The sequence below is a fragment of the Triturus cristatus genome, chromosome 2_1 (assembly GCF_964204655.1).
Source record: "Triturus cristatus chromosome 2_1, aTriCri1.1, whole genome shotgun sequence".
Taxonomy (NCBI): Eukaryota; Metazoa; Chordata; class Amphibia; order Caudata; family Salamandridae; genus Triturus; species Triturus cristatus.
In genome coordinates this window covers 242,449,690-242,459,222 of record NC_140581.1, presented here as the reverse complement: position 1 = coordinate 242,459,222, position 9,533 = coordinate 242,449,690, and positions in this window count along the sequence as shown.

The following is a 9,533-nucleotide window of genomic DNA, read 5'->3' as shown; positions in this document are numbered from 1 at the left end:
GGCTTCTTTCCTATTCCTCGGAACTGCAAAATCAAGAATTTTCTGTTTAACCTGAGGGATCAATTCTCGGTGCCCCTCATGCCAATTAATACCCAAAAATTTCACAGCCTGGGACGGACCTTGTAATTTATCCGGGTTGATTTCCCAACCTTTCTCACGCAGGCACTCAATGACTCTGTCCAATTGGGTCTGAACTTCCTCTTGTGTTTCGCCTTGGATCAAAATATCATCAATATAGTGACACATCTGAATTTGCGGATGAACCGGTACCTCAGCCAAATGCTCTGCCACCAGCCGGTGACATATCATAGGACTATGCACATAGCCCTGGGGAAGACTTCTAAACGTCATCTGACGCCCGTTCCACGTAAAACTGAATTGTTCCTGACACTCAGGGGCAATCGGAATCGAAAAGAAAGCATTAGCAATATCAATGGACGCATACCATGTACCTGGATGTTTTTGGATTCTTTCAATTAGGGTAATAACATCCGGTACTGCAACAGTCAAAGAGGGTGTGTGTCTATTCAATTCTCGATAATCAACAGTCATGCGCCAAGAATTATCACTCTTACGTACAGGCCAAACAGGATTATTCCAAGCAGAAGTAATTGGGGTTATAACTCCTGCATCCACCAACTCCTGAATAGTGGTACTAATCTCTTCATGACCACCTGGAATACGATACTGCTTCTGACGAACCACTTTTGTCGCCTGGGGAACTTTTATGGGGGGCATTCTTAAACGACCAACCCGTACAGGCCTGGACGATATATAATGTTTAGTTCCAAATTGGTAACATCCATCATCTAAGTGCAAAGTCATTCCTTTCAAAATATCAATTCCAATTATGAATTCTAAGAGTGGCACCACTAATACAGAGTATTCTTTTCTAGGAATTCTACCTATTCTTATTTCAAGTAAAGTTTGAACTGCGGGAGTTTCCTTTCCACCTAATCCGGTAATTGTAAAAGGCTGACCTTTAAACTTCTTTGATTTTCCATGAATAAGAGTGGCCTCCGCTCCTGTATCTACCAATGCTCGGGCCCTTCGGACATTACGATGTCTCCAATAAAAATCAATATCTACATAGGGTCTATTATCTCTGTGAGCCCATCTGTGTACTGGAGCTTGACCTATTTCCTGGTCATTTTTACTGCGTTCTGTGTACCAGGATAAATCAGGATAAAGACTCTCACGTTTCTCAGGTATCGATACCTCCTGTTCATATCCATCTCTATTACGAAATGGATTCCTGTCCTCTGCATTGTACTGCGGGTTTCGATCGGTCAATCTGTATCGATCCTCTCTCCTTCTCAACTCAGGGGATTGATCCCTATCATCTCTACGTCTGCTGTTAACATAATCATCTCTCCCCCTTTCTCCTTCCCCCTCTCTCTCTCTGTCTCTCTCACGACGGGGGGACAAATCACGTACATAACGTCGATCATCACGACGATCAGAGCGCCCACGGCGGTCGTCATCACCGCTACCGTCAGAAAAACCACGATCACACTCAGTCGTCCGAACACGCCGGGCACCCTCCTTTCGATCCAAGCCACGTTTGCGAAACATTTCCCACAAGCGAGAAGTAGTCTCACCGTCAATGTCCTCCTTCCGCACACCATCGGCCATAAGACCAAAAAACATATCACGTCTAGTAAGTTTATTGTCACCAGGAGTACGAGTGTCAGGCCGGGATTGCCGTTCAGGTTTAAACCACTCACCCAACTCACCGAGTTGGCGGACCGATTCCAGCACCATAGACAATATGTTACCAGTCTGATTAATCAATAAAGTCATCATGACCTGCTTATAAGCAACAGGGGAAGAACGAATAATACGATTCCGCACAGAAGATGTCAACAAACCATCAAGCAACCTGTCAGCAGTATTCAGAAAAATTGCCGTTTTCATCACCTCCTCTGTGAGACGTTGTGCAGCATCGCGCAAAGTATACCACGGTTTGTCATTCACAGGCCAGTCAGACTCAGTAGGATATTTTTGATTACAACCCTCAGTCGCCAATTGAAGCAAAGTAATTTGACCACCACCATTAAAGTTACGAAAATGATCCTGTAGAGTAGAATCCGAACTCAAGGAACAAAACTTCAAACAATCGCCAGCATCCAACATAATGCCAGCAGCGCCCAGTTCATAAAGGCGCACCATCCATGTCAGTAAGGTCTCACCAGCTCGCTGCCGAAATCGCTGTAAAATATCACTAATTTCTTGTTGAGTAAAATCCTCCAAAGAGTCTAAAGCAATACCATTCGGAGCACCGGGAGCCTGCTGCAACTTCCGCCGAAAAACTGGATGCACCGAGACCGCGGGACGAGCATCACAAGGAGCTCGATCAGTACACGTAGAGGAACAATCAGTGTAAGAAGCATCGACCCCACTCGAAGGACGAGCGCAATCACGGGGTGCACCATCAGAGGCGCAAGAAGCAGACTTACAATCACGGCCGGAGCGAGAGGACTCGCGCCTGGCAGACTCCTCACCCGAGGAACGAGAATCACTCGAGTTCCAGATATTACCATCCCATTCATCAGGATTCCAATCCAGTCCGGCTGTCGCCACGACCAGACGCACCTTTCGCGTCGAAACCCAACCACGCCGATTCTTGTATTTATAACGAGCAATTCGCACAGCCGCCCTCTCGGCAATAGTTTGGTACGTCTCAAGTTTATCAGCAAGTAACTTATTTTGACACCGCAACAAAGTATGAGCATTCTGAATCTCAACAAAGCTTGCTTCCACATCCTTATGCAATTTCTGTAACTTCAACAACCTCTCATGCAGAATCCTGTACGCAGACAGAACAATCCAACCTCTGCGCCCCAAAACGGGAAGCTCATCACCCTTAGATACCGGCGCCTTCTGTAAACAAGTAATCACATTAGCCGGCTCCGCCAGCTCCAAAAAAGAATTCCAATTCTCACTCAAACCAGTAGAATCAGCCCACTCACGGGCTAAGGCTTCATAAGGCGTTGAATCCCAGCCGGGAATATCAACGGGCAACTTAAAAGTAGATTTCGACTTTCTAGAAAACATCTCGGAAAAGAAAGAGAAAAGAAAAAGAAGAAAGAAAGAAAAAAAAAAACTATACACACAATTACATACAAATAATATACAAACGAAACCACGCACGCGCCGAAAGCAAACACGATACAACCACAACGCACACAGGTTTCGTAAACGGTTCGTGACGCCAAATGTTCTGCTTGGGTTTTCGGATCAGATAGAACCCGCTCATCAGAGCCTCACTAACCCAGCCAGAACGTTACCCCCTCCCTCTCCCTAGGGCCTATTTACAATAGGTAACCACATATATCTACCACCTAAGGACAGGGAATTCCTACTATACATACCAAGACCTCTTATAATCGGCGGCCTCGCGATCCCATACGGATCCAGACCTCTCTGCCCATACGACAGTATCACAAGTGGCGGCCTCGCGATCCCATACGAATCCAGACCTCTCTGCCCATACGACAGTATCACAAGTGGCGGCCTCGCGATCCCATACGAATCCAGACCTCTCTACCCAGACGGCAGTCTCAGCACAAGTGGCGGCCTCGCGATCCCATACGAATCCAGACCTCTCTGCCCATATGACAGTATCACAAGTGGCGGCCTCACGATCCCATACGAATCCAGACCTCTCTACCCAGACGGCAGTCTCAGCACAAGTGGCGGCCTCGCGATCCCATACGAATCCAGACCTCTCTACCCAGACGGCAGTCTCAGCACAAGTGGCGGCCTCGCGATCCCATACGAATCCAGACCTCTCTACCCAGACGGCAGTCTCAGCACAAGTGGCGGCCTCGCGATCCCATACGAATCCAGACCTCTCTGCCCATACGACAGTATCACAAGTGGCGGCCTCGCGATCCCATACGAATCCAGACCTCTCTGCCCATACGACAGTATCACAAGTGGCGGCCTCGCGATCCCATACGAATCCAGACCTCTCTACCCAGACGGCAGTCTCATACGACAGTTCATCCTATGATCACCATAACATACAAAAAGGGAATCAGTCTCACTATTCATCAGATCACACAAGGACTGCCAGTTCGAGCATAGCCTGTTCTCCGGTTCGAGGGGCTCCTCTTTCCCTTATTCAGTTACCACTTACCTGATCAGGGTTAACATCTGTTCATGTAGCCGCAGCTGACTAGAAGGATAGGCTACCCTCTCATACAAGAACACGCAGCACATGTTGGTTCACTACAAACTGGGTACTTTATTACTCATTACATACGCAATCACATAACATTACAATATAACACATAACCTGCAAAGAAAAGTGAAAGATTAAGTTGTGCACTCTAATAAGAAAGGGTCGACATCACCTTAGTAGTGTGTAGCCTGCACTCAGTGGTCATCTAGGTTCCCTTCTCGTCTGTGCCTCGGCTCGCCTGGAAGTCACACCTCCGCAGTCACGGATACACATCTGCACCACTATGCGCTGTTCTCTTCACCCTTCTCCGAGTCACTGGGACCTCTTCCTTATCGGCTACTCTCTCCTCCCTGGCTATTCTGCTAGGAGAGTATCTGTCTCTCGGTTTTTCTCCGCCTTCAAGATGGCGTCTGTCTTCCCTGGAATAAGTAGTAGCTTTACTGCTAACGGCTAGATGCCGCCTACGGACTGAACATGTAACTGCCTCAGACTTTCACTAATATAGAGGTGCGTTTCCTCATGGAAAATTCCGGCCCGTAACCTGCCGCCCACCAAATTCTTGTACCACCCCGTACCAAGGACACGTTCCCAGCCGGCCGGCCTGATGTAGTGTCTTCGGCATGAAGAAAAATACAATCCTTCGATAAGGGCCGGCCTGAACCGGTTCTCTCCAAGCGAATAACACCTCATAACTAAAACATTACATTTGACCTAGAAGCATCCCAATCTGCCGGAGCAGAAAGAAAGATGGAGTCTCTCCCGTTTGAGGCCTACCAGGCCTGAATTCAGCACGGCTCCATGAAATACCCTCACTACAGGACAGGTTATCCCTAATACTAACAAATCTATCCCCTAGGCTATGTGTGCAAGCCCTGATCTATGGGGAAGAGCACAGGATCATGTCGAAGTGCCTAGTAAATAGGCTCCATTCACTACTCTAACCCTTAGACTTGAATGGTAAGAGACTGAAGTCACATTCAATCACCTTTCCTCACAAGTAAGGCCGGGAAAATCGAGCAGAACAATGCCTTAACCCCACCCATCCACAAATCCTTAAAAGGCCACACCACCCTAAACTCCACCCAATCCTGAACCCTAAATCTCTTCACCACCCCTTACCTCTACCCATTATTGAATCTTAAAAACACTCACAGCTCTAAACTCCACCCATCCATGAACCTAAAACTCCTCAACACCTCTGCATTCAATCTATCTCTAAACCCTAAAACCCCCTCACCACCCCTGAACTCCTCTGATTACTAACACCTAAACTAAGCCTCACCCCCCCTAAATGTCACCCATTGCTAAACCCTAAAACTCCCTTTCTATGCCTGACCTCCACCCATTCCTGACCCCTAAGACCTCTCATTTACCCCTAAACATTACCCATCCCTGAACCCAAAAATCCTTCACTAGTCCTAAACTCCTCCCAGGTTACTGTGTAATTTTGAATTTTTCCTTAAAATTATCCTTTACATTTGGATTTTTCTGTATTTCTGTAAAATTGTCTTTCCATAAAATTGGTTTTCCATGATTTGGTTTCCTCTAATGTGGTTTCTCAGTTTCCGCTTTTTCATTAATTCACATACATCATCCAAGGGCCCCACCTTGGAAAAGAACTAGGGCAACATATCCCCAAAGGAATTAGGTTCCAGGGCGGGAGCAGTGAAAAGAAGCTTCACACAAAGTGCCAGGACCCCAGCCTTCAACTTCTTCATGACCAGACTCGATCAGGAATCTCAGATCCACGTAGCAAAGGCAGAAGGCAGACAGAGGGTCAAGACCACACCAGGGAACCATGTAGAAGTCCCCTGGGCCAGAACAGAACTCGGACAATGAGGTCAAGGAATATCAGGCCCTGCACTCCTGGACAAGGTGGCAACGCTACAACTTCAAATCAAACCAGAACACAAAAGTTAATTACTAACAACAAGGCAACAGAAAGGTCCTTTCCACCTCCATATTGCAGAGAAGTGGATCCAAACACATGAGAACCTCAACAAGCATTGGCATAGCCAATAGGTCTTGCTTTTGGGACCTTATAAGTATTTAGTTATGCAGCACAATATCCTCGGTGCAATAACATCAACTGTTGCATGGCTAAACACTTATAAGGTCCCAAAGGCGAGACCTATTGGCTATGCCAATGCTTGTTTTGTTGCTAGCTGTGCTCTCTGTGGTTCCGTTCACACTCAATCAAGAAAGCTATTCTTCTAAGTTAATCTAACAACACAGTCCTGGTGCTTACCATTGTAAGGTTAAGAAATAATCTTTCCTACGGGGAGTCATCATGCAGTTGCTCCCTTTCCTGAAGCAGTTCTGTTGCTGAACGGGTAGAAGGAATGCGAGAGATGTGAACACGGAAAACGTCACGCCGAATAATTTTAGCAGTAAGCCACAGTGCAGTATCAAAAAATGTATGCTACCTACCTGGAGAATCAAAGATCGGATGAAACAGAATCCAAAAGTGGGTGGGGCTGTTTAGTTCAAATTCAACAGAAAGTTTTATGTATTTTTTTCTTATATATAATTTTAGCAGGCGTGGCCTACTTGTTTGAGTTCAGAGAGGGAGGCTGCAGTGTAGAGCGAGGGAGAGAGAGAGGAGAAACAGGATAGGGAAGGAACTGCAAGGGATGTGTGAGATTGTGGAAGAGAGAAGAAAGGTCGGAGAGACAGTGTGAGAGGGAGATAGTGATAGTGGTGTTGAGTTGAGCTGAAGGGAGTAGAGGGGTGTAGAGCACCGTAAAGTTCAATTTGGTTGTGTGAAGTAGAGCGGCATAGAGTAGAGTAGAGTTGCATAAAGTAGAGTGAAGTGGAGTGGCATAACAGAGTGACGTAAAGTGGAGTTGAGATGAGTTGCATAGAGTGTAGAATGGCGCAGAAGGGCAAAGAGTGCCAAAGAGTGGTGTAGGCTGGAATGGCTTCGAGTAGAGTTGCACAGAATGGCGTAGAGTGGCAGATTAGTAGAGAGGCATAGAGTGGAATAGAGAGGCATGCGGTAGAGTTGAGTAGAGTGGCACAGAGCAGATTGGAGTGGTGTAAAGTGGAGTAGATAGGTGTAAAAAAGCAGTGGTGTGCTGTGGAGTGGAGTGGCTTTGGCACAGACTACAGTGGCACAGAGTAGTACAGTTGTTGGTACAGACTCAAGACATTTTTCTTTGAAGTAAGGAATGAGTGTGTGATTCGTTGATATTTAGGCCAACATTCAATGTTCACTGTTGCCAGCTGAACTCTCACAGACGTGATGAATTTTGTACCACTTCTATATACAGTTGAAGGTATCTTACGACAAAAGGAGGTGTACAATTCTAATTTTTTAGGCATATTAGAGTACTGGACTGCTGTGCCATAACAAAATGTCAAGAATTAGCCCCCAGGAAAAGTTAAAAGGCTGCATGCGCTTGCTAAAGCGGACTGCCTATTTTAACCAGCATGCAAAGCAGGAAACTCCAGCTCATGAAACAGTGTCTTTTTGTGACCTACACAGGACACTTTTGGAGCGACTTTGAAGGTGTTCAGTAGCAAATCGTTATAACACGTCAGCCCGTCTATGCCATAAGTAAAAGTAGCAGTGCCTCTGTGTAGAAGCATGAAACAAATCGTACTCAACTCACGGTAAATGTAGTTTGAAACAGGATATAATCCACAAGCATTGTCAATGACAGGTCTCTCTGCCACCGCAGACCAGAGACGGTCCAGGGGTCAATGAATAACTGTCGCGTCATTGCGCCAATGTCATAGCAACATCCTACAGAATCTAAAAGTATATATTCTAACAAAAATCTAGGCAGGTTGACTGCAAACAAACTCCGAGCCAGAAGGCAAGAGATGCTGAAAAAGGTAGGGTCACGGTGATGACCCAATCAGCTCGGTGCAGCTGCTGCAAAAGCGCCTGAAGTCTAAAGGACACAGGAATAACAAGCGGCGGGGGGGATGGTTACGGGAAGGAACGAAGGAACGAAGGAACGGAGCATATTAAAAAGTTGAATCGCGACATCCATAAAGCAGGCTTCACTTAAGGGAGCAGCAAAGAGTTTGGCAAGCTGCGCAGCCGCCATTGTACTGCAAAAACATAAAAAACAAGAGCGAGAAAATGAACAATCATTGGCAAAGACAATAGATCTTGCCACTGTGACCTATTGGGGTTGGCAATGGGTCTTAGCGGTGCAACATGGCTAATGAAAAAAAAAAAAGCATTTAATACAGAATCCTACAAAATGATGCAGGCACTTTTTTTTCTTTTTAGTTACTGACCTGAGTTGGATCGGTAATTAAAAGGTACAAAAATGCGTAAACCTGTTTTTATTTTTTAAATGATTAAAGTGAACCGGGGACTAGGTGAATAAAGGAAGCAATTTGGGTCCAAAGCAACACAGGGAAAAGGCAGAAGAAACACTGGGGAGAGAGTCGGTTACGAACATGAAACTAACACCGGTGAGGGTAGGAGGGACAGACATGAAAGCAACATGGAGAGAGCAGAAGGGAAGAGTTAAGCAATACAGACGGAGGGGTTGGGGAAAGGCAATGGCGAGAAGCACACTGGAGGGTGAAAGAGGAAGGTCGACAGAGAGCAACACAGAGGGGAAATGTACATAAGGGAAACGACTCAAAAACACATTCACTCTCATGAAGTGCCAAAAAAGCATTTAATGTGGAATCCTACAAGATGATGCAGGCACTTTTTTTTCTTTTTAGTTACGGACCTGAGTTGGATCGGTAATTAAAAGGTAAAAAAATGCGTGAACGTGTTTTTATTTTTTAAATGATTAAAGTGAACCGGGGTCTAGGTGAACAAAGGAAGCAATTGGGGTCCAAAGCAACACAGGAGAAAGGCAGAAAAACATTGGGGAGAGTGTCGGTTACGAACATGAAACCAACACCGGGGAGGGTAGGAGGGACAGACATGAAAGCAACATGGAGAGAGCAGAAGGGACGAGTTAAGCAATACGGAGTGTAAGAATGTAAAATACAGACCTGCCAACTTAAAACAAGCGTGCGATAAAAGTAAAACAAGCACTGGCCGTGCGGCCGTGAAAGTGACACGGCCGCAAAGCGCGAAAGTGAAAGGAAAATGAAGCTGACGAGGAGGGAGTGGTAGAAGGGAGGGGCAGGGGAGGGGATTCACGCGCGCGCTGTAAGCCTTAATGTGCCATTACAGAAAGCCAGCTGTGCAAGTCGCGCGCACTTGTGCGCGTAACAGCAAGCTGGTGGCCGGCAAAAGCCTATGGGTAGCACTTTTAAAACACAGCTACTAAATGTCTTGCCAGAGCAGAGCATGCGCTAGCTCAGGCGAGACCTAAAAACTGGTTAGCACAGACCAATCATCCATCAGACCCAGAATGCT